The sequence below is a fragment of the Pipra filicauda genome, unplaced genomic scaffold, assembly GCF_003945595.2.
Source record: "Pipra filicauda isolate LSUMZ 115617 unplaced genomic scaffold, ASM394559v2 scaffold135_size2527700_pilon, whole genome shotgun sequence".
Taxonomy (NCBI): Eukaryota; Metazoa; Chordata; class Aves; order Passeriformes; family Pipridae; genus Pipra; species Pipra filicauda.
Genome location: NW_024103829.1, coordinates 2395904 through 2413299, shown reverse-complemented (window position 1 = coordinate 2413299; position 17396 = coordinate 2395904). Strand labels below are relative to the sequence as shown.

Here is a 17396-nt window from a genome sequence, read left to right as displayed (position 1 = left end):
AATCAATGATACACTTTTCCTTCTGCAATCTTAGCATCAGACTTCCTGAACCCACTGGGCTCCCGTTGGGGTTTATGGTCATATATTACTGAAGAACAGTGGTCTTCTCCTTTTAAATTGAGCAAATATGGAGATATTGTTACTTTCAAGTTCTGTGCCTTTTATGCTATTGTGATGCTTAGTAGAGATTCCTTTAAAAAGATTCATTCTTGTTGAAGTTTGCTTTCTTTCCTATTATGATTCCTTCATTGCATATATTAGATACTGAATTTGAGTGAAAACATCAAAAATGTGTTTATGCCAAATGCTCTCAAGTTCTGAATCCTATATTCTGTGGATCGTAGGATGTGCTGCTCTGTCATCTTTTACTTTTCTCCCCTGAGAATTTTATTTAAAAATAGCCAGAGAGAAACAGACGACAGCGTAACAAAAGGTCCACACTGTACCATATCCCCTCCTCCAGCCCTAAGTCCCTTGTTCTAACAGAACTCCTTTCCTTTCCCCTTTGATTTGCACAAATCTACCTTCAGAATTTTTCAAACATTGCAGTGCATTAAACACTACAGCAGATGGTGCTTTTTGACGATGCCTTTCTACATGAAGCAACATTTTGTAGTGTATGCTGCATTATCAAAAAATCAAACATGTAATTATGCAAATATGTATGCCTTTATAATAATCAAGTTTTATTGTAAATGGTTGATGCACATCAATTTGATCCTGTAGTGCTGCTTTAAGTGCAGTTTAAGTGGCTTTTCAGTGTACCCAGAGGCAACACAAATGCATCTCTGGAATATTAATAAAATCCTGAATCTTTGAGACACCAACTGGTACAGCATTGCTTATACTGATTGAAACTAAATGCTAATCCTTTCTTTTATTTAAAAAAAAAGTACCCTTTGTTATTTAAAACACTGATATTAGTGCAATATAAAGGGCCATTTTATTTTAAATTGTATTGTAGTGTAGTTGTTAAAATAATGCCTAATCATACTGTATTCAGATTCTACAATGTAAATTTGATGAGACAAGAATCTAATAATTTTACAGGCATGAATACAGAGATGTAGATTAATATGTCCAGTTTTTATATTTCTGTAAATTTATTAAGGAAATATCTGTTTTTATATTTCAATCCTGAATGTTGTAGCTTCCAAGTAACCAATTCCTGAATGTTGGCTAGAGATGGTTTTGCTTGTGAAATTCAGTGAACTAGATACTCGTGGAAAAAAAAAATCAGCAAGGATTTTGACATCCATAATGAAGTGTAAACTTTATTACTGATCTGATCCTGGCTTTTATACATCGGTTAACTTCATTGGTCTAATGACAGCCGTCTCTCTGAATGCACACATACAAATTCTGCTGTGGTTCGAGTCAGCAGATGGGCAGTGGATACAGATAAACCAAGACTGTAAATTATGTTTTGCCTGTTTGTTCCTCCTGTTCTGAAAGCAGGGTATGAAAGGAGGAGATTGCGCTGCTCACTGAGAGAAAGCAGTAGATATGCCATGTCCCCCTTACCCGTTCCAATAGGCTGGGTGTTTATTTTTGGGGGTTGCTATGAACAGAAGCTCTGTCAACCTGGACTTTCCCCAAAACTAATTTCCTGTAAACTTTGTGAAGCTTTATAAGTTGAGCTTTCACTCTGTAAAATTTTTGTCTTCCTTTTGGATCTCTGTTTACAATTTACCTTCCTCACCATCTCTTTGTCTTGCAATTTTTTTTTTCAGGGTGCTGGTTGTTGTCTCTCTGCCCTTTGTCCTTCCCCTGCCTCTTTCAAAGCTATTTTTTGATTCCTCTCTGTGCTTGTCTGTTACTCCTCTTTGCTTTTTCCCCCTCACAGATTTTGCCTCCTCTGTCAGCCTTCTGCTCCTCAGATTTTTTTCCAAATGTTTCTCTCAGTTTCCCCATTTGGTTCCTTAGTCCTTCCACACGTGTGTATTTCCTAGCTCCCATTCTGCTTTCCACATTCCCCTTCCAGGTTTTACTCTGTCTGATTTCTGTGTTTATCTTTTTTATTTTCTCCCTACTTTTCTCAATTGAGATTGGTTTAAAATATTGCAGGAAAAGCTGCTCTTGTGAAATTTCATCCAGATTGCTCTTGGAGCAGCTGCTGTCCTGGCACTTCCAATACCGAATCAAACCTGAGCCTAGGGGATAGGAGGTCCTTAAAGGATCAAAGCTCAGCTTCAGAATACTACCCAAAACACTGGCAAGCAGAATATGAATATAAAACCACAGGTGATAGCAACTGAAACCTCTTCCCACAGTTTTGACATGATCTGGTATTTTAAGAGGGGGTGGCTGGTTTGGGGTTTTGGTTTTTTTTCTTTCCTGAAATAAGGGATTTCCGTCTCCTCTCATTTAGCATTCTTGTGACTCCGAAGCAGGGAACAGACATTATGCACTTAGAGAAGGCCCTAGGGCCCCTAAAATTTTCAGTACATTTTCACTTTTTTTCTTAACATATAAGCTCACATAAATACTAAGTTTTGAAAAGCTATCACAAGAAAATTGTGTTAATAAACTTTCTGCTCTTACTGAGGCAGCAGATTACTTAAAGTAATCAGAGATCCTGAAAAACAACTGAGGGAATTTTCTAACCTGAAAAAAGCTCTTCAGGAACTTCAAATTAATAGAAACATTTTCATAAAATTATAAAGTTGAAATACTTAAAGGAACAAATTTGTAAAATAAATTACTCCTGCCCTTAACTTAATTCTCATGTATGCAAATGTGAAAGCAAAATTTATTACCAACGCATTGAAAATTGCTGAGTTACCGTTTTTATCAGCTATGAACACTGAGAACTCTTCTTTTTAGCACTATATTTTTTCTCATTATCTTAAATGACATTTATGGTAAAGCTACTCGCTTTTGAAAAAGTAGGCCTTTATATATAAATCCTGTATGTCTGTAGCACTGAATCAGAGAAGCTGCCTGAGTTAACTTATTTGATTATTCACAGAAGAAACCACCCAGGCTCCTGAAGTTCAATGAGCAAATGGTTTTTCCATAAATCTGTTTGTATGTGAAAAATCTCTAAGTACTATTACCTTTGGATTGCATTTAATATTCAGAAACCTAACAATACCCTGCTCTGCTTCTGATTTTGATTTCAGTTGCATGGCATTTCAATCTTAATTTAAACACAATAATAATGAAATCTACATCCAATATCTTGATTTCATTTGTAAAGCCATCTAGTTGGCCACACAATTTGGTAGGTTTTTTTCTTAAAGGTTCTGTATTGGGAATGCTTCAGACATGCTTTGCCTGGGTCTTCTGTGGGGCAAACTCTTAATTAAAAGAGCATAGTATTTGAATGTGATTTTGCACTGCTGAAAAAAAAAAACATAGATAAAACTATAATTTCATAAATGGCAGTTTGAAATATTTTATTAAAGATCTGTGGACTTACCAGACAAATTACAAAATATCTGAAAAAATATTCTTAATGGAGTAAGGCTTGATATATATACTTTAAAACTATGAAATGATAGGCAACATTCTGTTTTCAAAGAGAACTTTGAAACTCATGGTCAATTAATACAGTATTTCATAAGATATTTGTCTTTCCAGGCTGCATCAGTTACATAACAGTGAATAAACCATGACTAAAATAACAGCTCAGCAATTGCCTGGTGTTTTGTTCTAGATATGCAAACAGCTGATTACTGGTGTGGCTAGCAATCCTATAGAAATCCTTATGCAAGCAAAGAAGTTTGGTTCAGGCACAAGGGATTTTACTTCTAACTTATATCCAATGGTGTATAGGTTGTCCATATCTCTTGGTTTACTTTCAAATGTGTTTCCAGACTTTATCCTCTATTCTACCTTCTCTGGTGCTCTATATTAGACTGCAATTACATCTTAAGTTACAGATCTTGAAAGGAGTGTGAACAAGGTCTTAATGTGGTTAGAGATTGCAGAACCAAAACACTTAAAGGCTTCAAAACCCTTATGAGCTCCCATTCCCTGCTTTGCACAGTGAAAATCAGCTCATCACTTTGCGGTGAAGGTATTTGGTACCTTCCCAGGAAATACTCCTCAATGTTTCAGTTGCTGAATTCCTCACAAGACCTTCAAATGAACACCCATTCTCATTATGATTTCTTCTGGTTGGCTGAAATGCTTTAGCTGAAATGCTTTAGCTCTGACCATTTATGATTCTGTTTACTCTTTTAGGGATAACTTATCTGAATGCAAAACCTAAGATGTGTCAGTGCAGGTGTTTTTACATGAAGGTGGCTGGCTTAACGATTGCATTGAAAATAAATATATCATCATGATACTCTGTAGAGAAAAAAAGGTAAATACAGACTGTTTATGTTTTATTTTTTAATGAATCCTACTAAAAACCCCTGAGATTAGCTCAGTTGTGGCTTTGAACCCCATATGGACCATTCACTTAAGAGTTGTACTCGATGATCCTTGTGGGTCCCTTCCAACTCAGAATATTCTGTGATATAAATCCCACCCTTTACCCTTTCAGTCTTTTAAATTTCTCTGCAGAGAAATCTGTCTTAAATTTAACAGAGATTAAAATTAAGAATTTTTTTTCCATGGAGAAACTGAAGGGAAGGAATATATTGTTTTGTACTGATTAATTTTATTCTAATTTTTTATACATTGCTTATAGGTACAGCAAAAAAAAAGAATTTTGTCAGTAGAATGACAAAATGATTTCATCTCTATGAAATCATGAGTAAAAACATATTTTTCCCAATCAGCTTTCTGGTATACTTATCTACCAGGGTAAGCCCAGGTGCCATCACTGCAGCACGGTGTAAAGGTTTGGAGCCTTGGTGTAAGTCCCAGGTGTGAAAGCTGTCCCTGCAAGGCAGACACAGGCTCAGTGCGCATCCCTGTCTAATTCCAGAGGCTCCATCTTGGCTCAGCCACCTGCAGTGTGGACAGAAGGACTTCTCCTTTTCCTGGGCTTTAGAAGACAGTCAGTAACTGTCAGGTGATATGACAAAGGCAATGGCACTCCATGGGTTGGTAAAAAGGTACAGAGAAAGGCTTTTGTGAACATTTTATCTATGTTGTTGGGTTTTCCCCTCCTTTCCTCTGGAGGAGGTGATAGAGGGCTGTATCTTCTTATGGGATTAAGAGAGCAGTTTCAGCCATTCCCCATACCTTAACTATCTAAAGAAATAAGTAAACCAAAGTTATAGGAACTAGTTAAATAGTCCTGAAATAACACCTGCTCCAGGCTGTGTTCAAGAATAGGTGTGCTTGGTTAGTAGGATATTAATCCTGCAATTCCTTGTCTGAGTGAACTTCTGAGACCTGTGAAATTCTGCTGAGAGCCCTGGAACTTGCCATGACATTCTGCCCACATGGAGGGGGCAAACATTTCCCAGAAATGCCAGCTGCCTGGTGGCCTGTGTATTGGCTAATGGTGTAACTCAGACACGGTCACTCCATTCATAGATGGATGTCTCTGCAGTTGGATTCCTGGCTATGAGGGACAGGTCTGTCTCACTTCTGGCGGAAAGCTTCAAAAAGTTGACTTTTCTTCTCAATATATCTCTGAAAATACTGAAATTCCTTATTGAACTGTATCTCTTGCTGTTTTCAGACTAGTCCTGTGTTTTACATCTAGATTTTCTTTTGAATCTGAAATTCAGATAAAGTTTCTAAACTTGTTTGTTGCTATGTTCTTAAAAAAAAAATGTAGGCTGAATTTCAGGGACATTTCCACTGATACTTTGTTCAAGAACGATTTATAGTTCTGAGAAGTCTTCTTACAACAGTTCTTTGGCAGACTCTCTCTTGGCGTCTTTGGGTCTTAACTTTGAAAAGGAGAGGGTTTTTTTGTCCCATTTCCAAGCAAAATGAGACCCCCATGGCTGGGCTGCTTTTCTTTGCTTCCCTTTTTCAGTGCCTTCCCTCAAATAATTGCTGAGCCAGTTGATCAATTTCAATCAAATACGACAGAAAGAGAGAGCTGTGAGACATGAAGTTTAGGAAGAAAACAGGTACTTCAGTATATCTGAGAGTACCAGATAAGTGCTTTTATCAGGGAACAGTGGTCCAAAAGCCAGGAGCCAGCTCACCAGTCATCTCCTAGACTTTGCACCAGTCTCAGCAGGGGCTGTTACCTGCCCCAGTGGAGAGGTTCATGAGGGGTGCTTTGGGAACTAGCACCTCAAGGACACTGGAGGCCCCAAGGGACAACGGCACAGTGAGGTGTTTGTCAGGGGATGTACAGTGAGATATTGCTCAGGAGCAGCCTGTTACCTTGTGCTTAGGTCTCTGTGGTGTGATGGCAGCCGTGTAATATACTTTACAAGAGGACCAAAGAATATACCTACCTTGGGGTGGCTAAGTTATCCAGAACTGTCAATGAAATGTTAAATAATTAAATTGTTTTAGCTATTACTTGTAAGTGAATGCTGGTTTTAATTGCACTTTAATAATGCCATGCCCTTTATAACCAAAATTAATGTTTTCTGTCTCTCTGTTTTTGAAGTACATGTCAGTTTAATTAAACTATTAATGGTAGACGGATTTTTAAGTACTTTATATTCTTCATTAAATTGTATCTGTTCAACAAGCATAAACAGGAAAATAGACTCAGTTAGAAGCAGATTCACGTTCTGCCTGATAAATCATTCATCATCAGATAAGATGATGAGGCATGCTTGTTTTTTTGTAGGCTCACAATGATAAACAAATCCACTTTTATATTGTAATATTTATTGAGTTAATAGAAAAATAAACAAGACTGTTCACTTTTCATATCAACAACAGGCCTGAAAGCTGCTGTTTGCATTTATGACTGGTCAGTCAAGCAATATCTTGATGCTCTGAGGGTCAATCTTAGTTCATTTTGTCTGAGGTGCTTGTTAGCAGAGCATTTCTCTGGTCTAAGATATAGTTCTTTCAGGGCCATTCAACTACAGTAATAATGAATATTTCTACTGTTCCTGCTGTGTTACCCAATTGTGTCTGGAAAGAATTAAAATATCTTTTGATTTGGCAGAAATGATATATTTATAATGCAAATGTTGAGTAAGTCTCAGTCCTTGTAGGATCCATTGCAGAATCCATTGCAGGAAGGCTGATGAAAACAATTTTTTTAAGATTGTACCAGACAAAATTATGGCAAAGTCATTTCTTGTCCTTTGGTAAAGTCTGCAAGTGCTAGTGGGCTGTTAATGGGCTAACAGGCTGAAATTAGGAAACACTGCAGCAACTGCTCGTGATACATTCCTGTACATATTATACAGGCAGACAAAGATGTAACTGGTTATAATAGAGACAACAAATGTCCTTCCTTTGTGTGGCAGATCAATCAATAGCCAGGCATGTGATCTTGTTCACTATTATGTTAGTAATGAAACCTTCTTGTGATGTGACAACTGTGGAATAACATTTGGTCACAAAGCTGGTGTTAACAAGCACAACTGGCACTCTGGTAATTAGACTGATTTCTGGTCTACTTTCACAGATTGTCGATAAATGCAGTAAACAACAGGCTGCTTTCTTTCAGAAGAAGTTATATGAAGTTGTCATCCATTTGATGGTATGTACTGTACTCTCCATCTTTTATCAGATTCTGGCAAGGTGGAGATGTACAATATATTTCTCGATAAAATAATGTTTCACAGCAGAAACTTTATGTGCATTGTTCAACAATCACCTAATTAACCTCAACCTTTTTTTCCCTTGGGAAGGGCGTTTATTTCTCAGTTACAGGTATAGGCAGTTAGATGGAGATGTTCTCCCTCAAATTTTCAATGTTCTCCCCTCTGATAAAGCTGTGTCTGCTGTGTACAGCCATTAATATTGTTTAAGAATAAACTGAAATATTAAAAGCCATTGGCTTGATTTAAAGGCCAAGAATACAGATCTCATACAATCGTAGTATAATTTGTTACATTAAACAAAATAACTAAATTCAGCCACAAATGTGCTAGCCAGCTTTTCCATCACCAGTTTAGGACTGTTATGTCAAATCTCATTTGCTGTGGTTTGCTCTTTCTGTAGACCTGCAGTAGTGGAAAGCTGAACTGTTGTTTGTTATTTTCACCTTCATGGCAGAGTAAGAGGGAGTGAGACCTCCTTCCCTAGACCGTGTACCTCCTCCAAGCCTACAGGCTGGCTCTGCACATAGGAAAATGAGTGAGTGCTGTGCTTCTGCCTCCTCTACTTCTAAAGCAGAAGAATTGAGTCAACTGAGATGTGTCTGGGGAGCTGCTCAGCTAATTTTGCATTGGCTGCATGGCAAAGCTTAAGCTGGAGGTACAGTAACATGGGCACTATAAACCAGAAAGAGTTTCTATGCTTGCTCTCCTTTCACAAGGTACATTCAGAAACAGTGGGAAGGGAATGGCCAATAGGGACAGTGCCGTGGCATGACTGGGCACTGGTGCTACCTGGCACTTTGCCCAGATCTGCTAAGACCAGATCCATGCTGATTTCAAGAATCCTTACTGGTATGATTTGACTGAGAAGGGTTTTTTCTTGTGCTGAGCCATGTTTTGACCACTTATTGCAACCAAATTCACTTTGAAAGATTGAGAGAGCAGTGAGCATTTCTTCATGGCCATTATCAATATTTGCCAGATCCTAATACCCTTTACAACCAATGAAAAGCAGTAGGAGTGTTTTACAGTGGGTACCTAATTTTATGCAGGATTATAGCAGGAAGATGCCTCATTAGTAGTCAGTGAACATAAAAACTAAATTCACACTCATAAACCAGGGAGAGGTTTTGGACAAGTTCACTGAGCCATAGGTATCAAGAAGTTAGAGGATATAAATAGCAGTGAATGCAGAATGCTAATCTGAATGGCTGGAAACAAATATCAGAGGTGTCTGCTGCTACTCCCTTCAGAGCATTCTCTGTTCTGACAGACCTGAGCTCTGCCTACCTGGAAAACCAGTAGAGAGCAATAATCAGTGGGCAACACCAGGCTGGGAATTTTCTTGGTGATGTTTCTTGCACAGGTCCCAGGGAGGCAACACAACTCCTTATGGGTTGGGTCCAGCTGGTGTATCAGACCTTCCATTCCTCTCAAAGGGGAGTTGCCAGTGACTACTACCTTTCTTTTTTTCTTAATTGAGGAGGTTGTGATGTAGGAGGTAGGCTACCTTGCCCTAGGTGATGCCTCCATCTTGGAAGAACCTTCATCTGTATTCTCATTTCACTGGTCCTCAGGTTCCAGGACCTCATATGTATTGTATAAGGAGAGGTAAGTCGGGGCTCCAAGCAGAAACTCATTTCCACTCCACACAGTCCTAGCTTGGTTGGGAAGGGACTACAGGAGAGCTAGGTCTGACCTCCTAGTGAAAGCAAGGTCAGCCATGAGGCCAGACCAGGTTGCTCAGAATTTCATCTGGTCTGCTCCTGTGAACCTCCAAGAATGGAGATGACACAGCCTGCCTGGGATGCTGCTTCACAGCTCTTCCCCTGCCCAGAAATCACACTGAAAGTATAAATGTGTATTTTCAACAGTTTCTTCTGTTCCAACATGATATAGTTTGGAATCAGTGCTTCTCAGAGCTTCATGTAGATTTCTATGGCTAAGCCTCACATCTATTTATAAAAGACTCAAATCTGCTGCTGAGGCAACACCAAGATTGCATTCACCTGTCAATGGGAGTCCATAAGCAATGAATATTTTTTTGCTGCAGGAAGTGAGAAAATAAAATCTTAGCTGATAGGAGGGATGGGGTTCCAGCTGCATTAGGTAACAAGAGAGTTAATGTGATTTAAAAAAGAGGTGGTTGGTCGAAGCATGTGTGAAAGCATCACATGTTTGGAGAAAGAACCTCTGCACTTGGAAGGTAAGTGAAGAAACAAGACAGAGATGTTTTGCCATTTGTATAATTTAAGCTCTGTTGTTTTGAGGAGGTTTTACCACACAGATTACTTTGTCTGAGGATGACAATGCAGAGTGTTTCCAGCACGTGGCTGGAAAATCTTAGCCATAGCTGCACGTGTTTAGACTTTTTGGTGCACTGTTTGTACAAAAGGTTTTTGTCAGGAAGAAGCACAGTGTTCTCCCTTCTTAAGTGTGTATTTCACATTCAAAAGTGATTTCTTTGGTAAGATTGAATAAATTCTAGTTTACTAGCTTTGATTTTAAAGAAATGTAAGGAAGAGAGTACAAGTTGCCTTGGCATTTTGTGTTTATTTGTCATCAGTTACTTCTATATTAAATTGTTCCACTTACAAGCTAGTATAATTTTTTTCCTAAGTGCCTGCTGCTCTGTCTAGTTGTGGAAAATGAAGCTAAGTTGTTTATGACCTGAACTGTACTTCATCACTAACCTTCAGCAAATGTACAAGTTCTGGAATGAGAATAAAGCTTCACTGGTGGTAGCACAGCATGAGGCAAAGTATAATACATATTACTGTGGTGCACCTGTGCTGGCTTTCCCTTGCTTATTGGGATAAAAAGTGCGCTTTAGTAGCAGGCAAATAGGTAAAGCTTAAGAGGCCAATCTTCTCTGCCTGGCATATGGGGTTCCCATTAACATTAGTGAGTAAAATGGATATATTTTGACAAGAGAGCAGACACTTGAGGGAGCAGATAAGTGCAGAAACAAGGTGACATTTTCATAGTCACTTTTCAGACCAAAACTGAACTTTTAGAGTCTCTAAATGTAAAGATTGCATAATGTGTTTGTATTACTTAATAACTGTCAAAATTCTAGTGAGGAAAGCCAGGTCTGGTCTCGACCTTTAAGAGAACAAAGTGCCAGTTTCTCCCCAGCCCATGTTTAGGCCTGTCCTCAGTAAAACACCTCTTTGATACCTTTCCCACACCCTTAATAGTTATCTTCTAGTTTTCATCTTCCCTATGGAAATGACTAATTAAAAATTCTTTAAGAAGGAAGCTTTGTCACTATGTAGAGATCTCAAAATTTTTTTTGCACCTTTTCACTCTGGTTTTGAAGGCTGTAGTTGCACGCAAGAAGGTTATAAAAGGATGACCACAGATTTTCTTCTGTCGATGGACGGAGGCTCTTCAACCTCCTTTGGTGTTGCAGCCGATGCAGTCCAGACCTGTCGTCAGGGGAGGTGCACTGTGATGGCCAGAGGGAGATCAGCCTCTCACTGAAATGATGCAGATGGTAAGTGTTTTCCCAGTGTTTAGTTTAGGTAAAGACAATTCTCTTCATGTCTTTCTTCACAGGTACAACATATCTGTCTTTCCAATTTCTCACTGAAAGTTAGATCCCGAATTTCTAACTTGACTGGATAAGGCAACTTGCCAGAAGAGATGAGAGATCAGCTGAGCAGGCTTCTAAACTCGGTTTACTGGGGAGCCTCAGGCTTATTCTGGCTTTTCAGGCTGCAACAGTAGCCAAGAACATTTATTCCCATTTCCACTTGGCGAAAAAGATTTTCTTCTCTTTTCTTTCAGCTATGTGCTTCATTTCAGTTACTTCTGTCTTTCCAAAATCCAATTACTGAATAGCTACTTTTTGGATGCCTTTAGCCAATACCCTGTGTGTCCATTTAAAACAGCTAGACACAGATGATGTATAACAGCTTTTTGGTTAAGTGGCAAAACTGAACCCAACCCAGCTAAATCTGAATCAGATGGTTTAAGGAGTTTTTTACTAAATTAACTAAAAGTTATTTATATTCTACATCCAAAGAAAAAAAACTCAAATATTTGATGATTTCCCCCCCCCCCCCATTTTTATTAGGTATTTTTTTTCAATCATAATGCATTTTCATTTCAGAGTGTAAAGTTATTTTTAGAAAAAAATCACTGTGGAATCTCACTTTCAAAATGCTAAAAACCGTTTCAACATTTAAAAAAAAATCCCTTCTGCTTTTTCAGCCAAAGCTCTGTCCTGTACTGAGCTCAATAACAGGAATTGTCCCCATTCCCCTGTGCCTCACTCAGTTTGTGAGTGAAGGCAGCCCTGTGGGGTGGAGGGGCTGTGTGGCCCTGCCTGGAGTTGTGGTCAGTGCCAGACACTGCTGTAAGTGCTGTCAGTGATCTGCTCTGTCCTACATGTGTTACTGCTGTGCTCTGCAGACTCAGTCAATTGATTCCAATAATTTTCCAGGCTCACCTCGAAGTGCTGCATTTGTACCTATGAAGCTCCTATGATCACAGTCTAGGCAGGGCATGATTAAAGAAGAAGAGCCCACCTTTCTGCTGCCCAGCCAAGTTTCATGAACTTCTTGGTAAGTTCAAAACCTGGTTACTTTTACAGTGTTTTGGCTGGAGAGATGGTTTCCTGACACATTTGAGGTCTCTTGTCACTTGGAAACATTGAGCCAATTTAGCTAATGTTTTAATTTTTGTTGGATTTATAATTGTGGTCATGTGTCAAGAGGTCAGTTTAGAAAGCTTGGTAAGCTGGAAAAGCTAGCAACAAATCGAATCAAGTGAATATCCTTTCATTTCAACACCTTTTCCTCTCCTTGTTTCAAGCCCAGAAGGAGGCCTTAAAGTTGATGAGAAGATAAATTCAATTATAGTTAAAGCTAACTTTGGCTCTTAGCTCTCATACTACCTTTCCCCATCTTTGCCATCCATCCTATTGCAATTGTTTAGATTTGCCCCAGTAGTAGTTTGCCTATTAGCTTTGCTAATGAATTTACTAGTACAGAAGACCACTTTCAAGACTGTCCTAAACATAATGAATGTAATTATTTAGCACAAAACCAGGGCAGCATCTTTTTCTCTCTTGACAAGAATAATTCTTTATTCTCTCATTAGCTATGTGCCTTGGTCTCAGTAAACTAGTTATTGACCTGCTCATTTAAGGAGCTTCACTCTAAATGCTTCTTCCCTTATTTAACTCAGACAAGTTCCTCTAATTTCCCCTCACCATGCAGTGCTAGCCGGTAAAATGTAACCATTGTTCATTTGTTGTGAAGAGAGCTGGAAGACAGGAAGCTATTCTTAGATGGATGCTCAGCCTCCTGAGCCCTGCTTGCTTGTCCCTGGTTATAATGGATACAAAACTGTATGGGGCTTAGTAGACATCGTGTAAACTCTATAGGAAATCTGAGCCAATGAATCATGGAGACAGACCCCCACTGAGCATTGTGTGTCTGAATAGACTACAAATAGATAGAAAAGCAGCTTAAGCAAGTGGCTTTCATATGACAAGAATGCATAAATTAGAAATGAATTGAGAGTGTCTGTTGTTTTAAAGCAGTTGGATTTTTACTTTCTTTACCATTTCCCTGTTGTAAGAAACCAGTAATTACTCAGACTACACTGCAGACTGATGCAGAGTTTTTGCATGTGTGTGGTTTTTGTTGCTCTTTAAGCCTTCTCCATTGGACTGTGCTGGCTCAGCCCCGTGATGCCATCCCACGCTGCCTCCCTACAGCTACCCTGTCCCATCTGTCGGTGCCTGTTGGGGCATCCTTGGAGTCTCCTACCTGGAGCATGACATAGATCCCTGGGGAAAACAGATCTCCAGCGGTGCCAGGGCTCTACAGGTGCAGGTCCCCAGCCCCAGCCAGAAGCACAGCACCAGCTGAACTGGGGTTATCCCATGGCAGAAGGGGCAGTCTCTCATCTCACCCTTGCACTACCCAGTGCTGAGCAGCAGTTGATTGCCTCCTGTTCTCCTTGGGCCATGAAGTGTGTAGGACTGCCATCAGGTAGGGCCTGACCATCAGAGAGTGGAAGGGCATGGCATTTCCAGGCAGCCTTCTCCTGAAATCAGCCATTGCCTGACCAACAGGGACATCACAGGGATACCAAGGAGGAGTGCCTGCTTGGTCTGGATCCAAGCTGTCCTGCATCAAAGGGTGGGATGTGGGTGTAGAAACTCAGATGCAAGATGATGGCCATGTGATGATAGCAAGTATGAGGAAAGCGCAAAATCCCAAGATCTAGCCTTTCCCCAGCCTCATGGTAAAAGCATCACTCCAGAAGGAATTTTTTTGCATAGAAATTCAGTAGGCTCCTCCAAGAGAGGGATACTCACTCACTACATCTGTGGTCTGGAAGTAGGAAACAGTCCGCACTCACAAACCCCATCTCCTGCTGATCACGTTGCCAGTCCCTGCTCAGTGACAGCAAGCCAACCACCTAAGGAGCAGCTGCCATCTACCCAGCTTTCTCTGCAGCAGCACTGCAGATCAAAGGCCAGCAGTGGTAAGGGTATGTCCTTCCCTACTGCCTCTCTGGCTGGGGCCCAGCGCATCATCGGTGCTATGTCTCTGGAGACTCTGCCTCCCACTGCAGCCTTGTGCAGCCCTGTGCAGCCCCTGCAGGGCGCAGCTGGCTGGAGGTGCAGAGGGTCCTCTTCCAGCAGCAGCTCCAACATGGGAGAGGGGGCTGGAGGATGGTGATGGTGCAGGCAGATACAGGACAGCCTGAAGAAGGGCTGGCAGTTCTGATGCAAGCTCAGCTGCTGGCTGGGAAGAGGACATTTCCCTTTGAGAGTGCCATGTGTACTATGTCTGCCCTCATGCCTCCTGCACGTGGTGAGCTGGTTTCACAGGCAGGGTTACGGTGCTCTCAGGTCTCAGAGAGCAGTGTCAGGTGCTTGTATTTGCAGAAGAGCTGCTGCTGGCACCCACCATGGCCTCAGCAGAAGTCATATCCCCTCTGAAGAAGCTGATGCAGTGGTGGTGGGTCTGGGAGCTGCTGGGTTCAAGGGTTGGCAAGTGGGGCTCTGTGCAGTGGCTGACTGCCATTTTGTTACTTGTTTTTTGGTTGTTTTCTGGCTTTTTTTCTGTGCCTTTTTTGTTAATTTTGCTATTTTCTAAAATGAAATATCCTGTCTCTAATTGTTCACAGATTGCGATAATAGACTGCGGGCAGATGGCCTGTAGTTTGTAGTCCAGCAATCATATGAGAGAGACAGCAGACCTCAGTTGTGTTTATAAATACTGGTGCTGCAGCGTCGCTCTTTCTCATGGCCCATATTCCCTCCTGCTGTAATGATCTGGGTTTCTCACTGTGTCACTTGTGCCAGAGGCCCACATGAAGTCCTTGGCTCTCTATAATTTGTGTGGCCTCTGATGAGTCTCCAGATGGGCCTGGGGGGCAGCATTGCTTCGCCTCTGTCTAGTGAGGCAAAGGGGTCTGTGTCTTTCCAGGTGGGAAGAAGGAGACACCTGAGTGACTCACCTGAAAACAAAGGGCAACAGACAAGACAGCAGAGAGACCCAGCTTGGGGGGCTGATGCCCTACAGTGAGGGCAGGTTGGGAAATGAAGGTGCTGTGCCTGTGGACAACCTCTCAGACTGTGTCCCATGGACACCTCTCCTCATTCAGCTCCTCTGCTGGTGGTATTTCAAAAGCCAGTGCCATGCCTGCCATTGCCCCACCTGAAATGCAGTTCAGCTTCACGTGAAGTCCTGCAGTTCCCAGCCCCTGTGGTCTGGGGAGCTGCTCCGGAAGGGCAGTCAGGAACATGAACCACCCCACGTACATGTCTGCTGGCTGTGGTGTGACTAGGTCGTGCCAACTGCAACAAATCTATAGAAATGTGGCTTGCACAGGACAGTGTAAAAACTCATCAGGTTTTGTATTAGAAATGAAAATAAATTCCAAACTTACACACTGCAGAAAGTCGGTGCAAGGTATTTTACATGGGCATGTAATGATAGGACAAGGGGTAATTGCTTTAAACTGAAAGAGGCTAGGTTTAGATCAGATATTAGGAAGAAAGTCTATACTGTGAGGGTGGTGAGAAACTGGAACAGGTTGCCCAGAGAAGCTGTGGATATGCCCTGACTCTGGAAGTGTTCAAGGCCAGGCTGAGCAACCTGGTCTAGTGGAAAGTTCCCTGCCCACGGCAGGGAGGTTGGAACCAAATGATCTTTAAGATTCTTTCCAACCCAAAACATTCAATGAATCTGTGGTTTATACTGAAGAAGGGAAAATTAGGCACTGTAGTTTAGCTGACAGGTTTTCTCAAAATTATTCTTAAAATTAAAATATTTTTAATAGTAAAGCTTTTAGGTTAAGTATTTGATATGAGGCAGCTTACTTTCAAGGTGTTTTTTCCATTTCTCATAGGTAGATTAAAAAAATAAATGCTTTATTTTAAGATAGCATTTGTCTGTTTGAATGTAACTGTGGCACAAAAACTTAGCAATAGACACGTTCACCTGATAAGGAAAGCTGGTTAACAGTTTTGTTGCATTTTTGAGTCTGAATAATGATGCTTTAATGCATCTTTTTCTTGACTATAATTCCAGCTGTCTTTATAAGTGTAACTTGGCTTGTCAGTGCATGAATTCTAAGATAAAAATTAGACAAATTAGGAAGAAATCTACTGGCAGTGGAGAGCAGGCAGCAGGACAAGATGGCATGACTAAAAAGTATTGTTCTGAATAGTCTTTAGCCTGAAATTTGGAAGGTTGTATAACTTAATTCTGTTCAAAACTGTTTAATTACATGTTCTATGGGGCTTATTGGTGTGTGTGACTGCAGGACCAGGTCTTGGTTCCCTAGTCATGACTCACAGAGCTGCCCATCATTGTGTGGCTGTGCAGAAGATGGGAGATGTGCAAATGTAAAAATGGTGTTCGAGGCACTGAACTGGTCCCTGATGCTCTGCAGTGTCTGAAAGAGTTTTCTTTGGGTCTTGCTGAGGACGTTGCAGGGAGTTCTCACTTCTTCTTGACTTCCTGTACTCCGAAAGGCAGAATAGGTTTTGAATGACAGCATTTTTCTAATGGCCTCAAGTTTCATTCGTAATGGCAATAGCTGACAGGAAGGTAGTACGTATGTGATACGAACCCTTCTCAATCCTCAGCAGAGGGAGTATGGTCCTGTGGCATCATGCTTTTCCAACCGGCCACTACATTTCTTGCTCTGATAGCTCCTCTTTGCAAATCCTCATTAGTTATTTCATGTGAAACATTAGTAAGGAAAGAAAACAGGGTGATTGCAGTCACTTAATTCTACACAGATCTTCCTATTTCTTAACAGTCATCATTTTTCTGTGAAAAATGGTTTGGCACTGAAATATTAGACTGTAAATTGCAAGAGGGAGATTAATATGTCCTCTGTCTTGGCAAGTGTTCCTATTATAGCATTAGTACTGAGACCTTAAGTTTAGCTTGTTTTTAGAGGTTTGATATAACTCACAGAAACTTTGATTTGATGTGCATAATCATATTGTCTCTCTTCTACTATTAGACTGGTCTTTAATGCCGGGTTAGTTAGATTTGTTTATCTGCATTTTAACGGAATCAACTGTGTATCAAGTGATTATAATATACTTACAGCACTCCCACAATTAAGTAATTGCTAAAAGAAGGAGCAGGACAAAACATGATGAGCATGTGTTAGGAAACAGTGCTGAGTTATGAGTTCTGCCTCTACAAGACAGAAATGCATAAAGGCATGGGGAAACTGTATTCCCCAAGATTTATATTTGAAAATGTGAACACAAAAGATGAAGGGTTTAGGATCATTTTTACT

The 17396-nt window shown here is 40.6% G+C and overlaps 1 long non-coding RNA gene across 1 annotated transcript in view; it reads left to right on the top strand.

The window, feature by feature from the left end:
- The window catches only part of LOC113998262, an 80918-nt gene that overhangs the window by 18243 nt on the left and 45279 nt on the right, over positions 1-17396 (top strand). The window contains exons 4-6 of the long non-coding RNA XR_005562419.1: positions 7466-7540; positions 10924-11100; positions 12052-12172. This is a non-coding gene — a long non-coding RNA (uncharacterized LOC113998262). The remainder of the gene's footprint in view (positions 1-7465; positions 7541-10923; positions 11101-12051; positions 12173-17396) is intronic.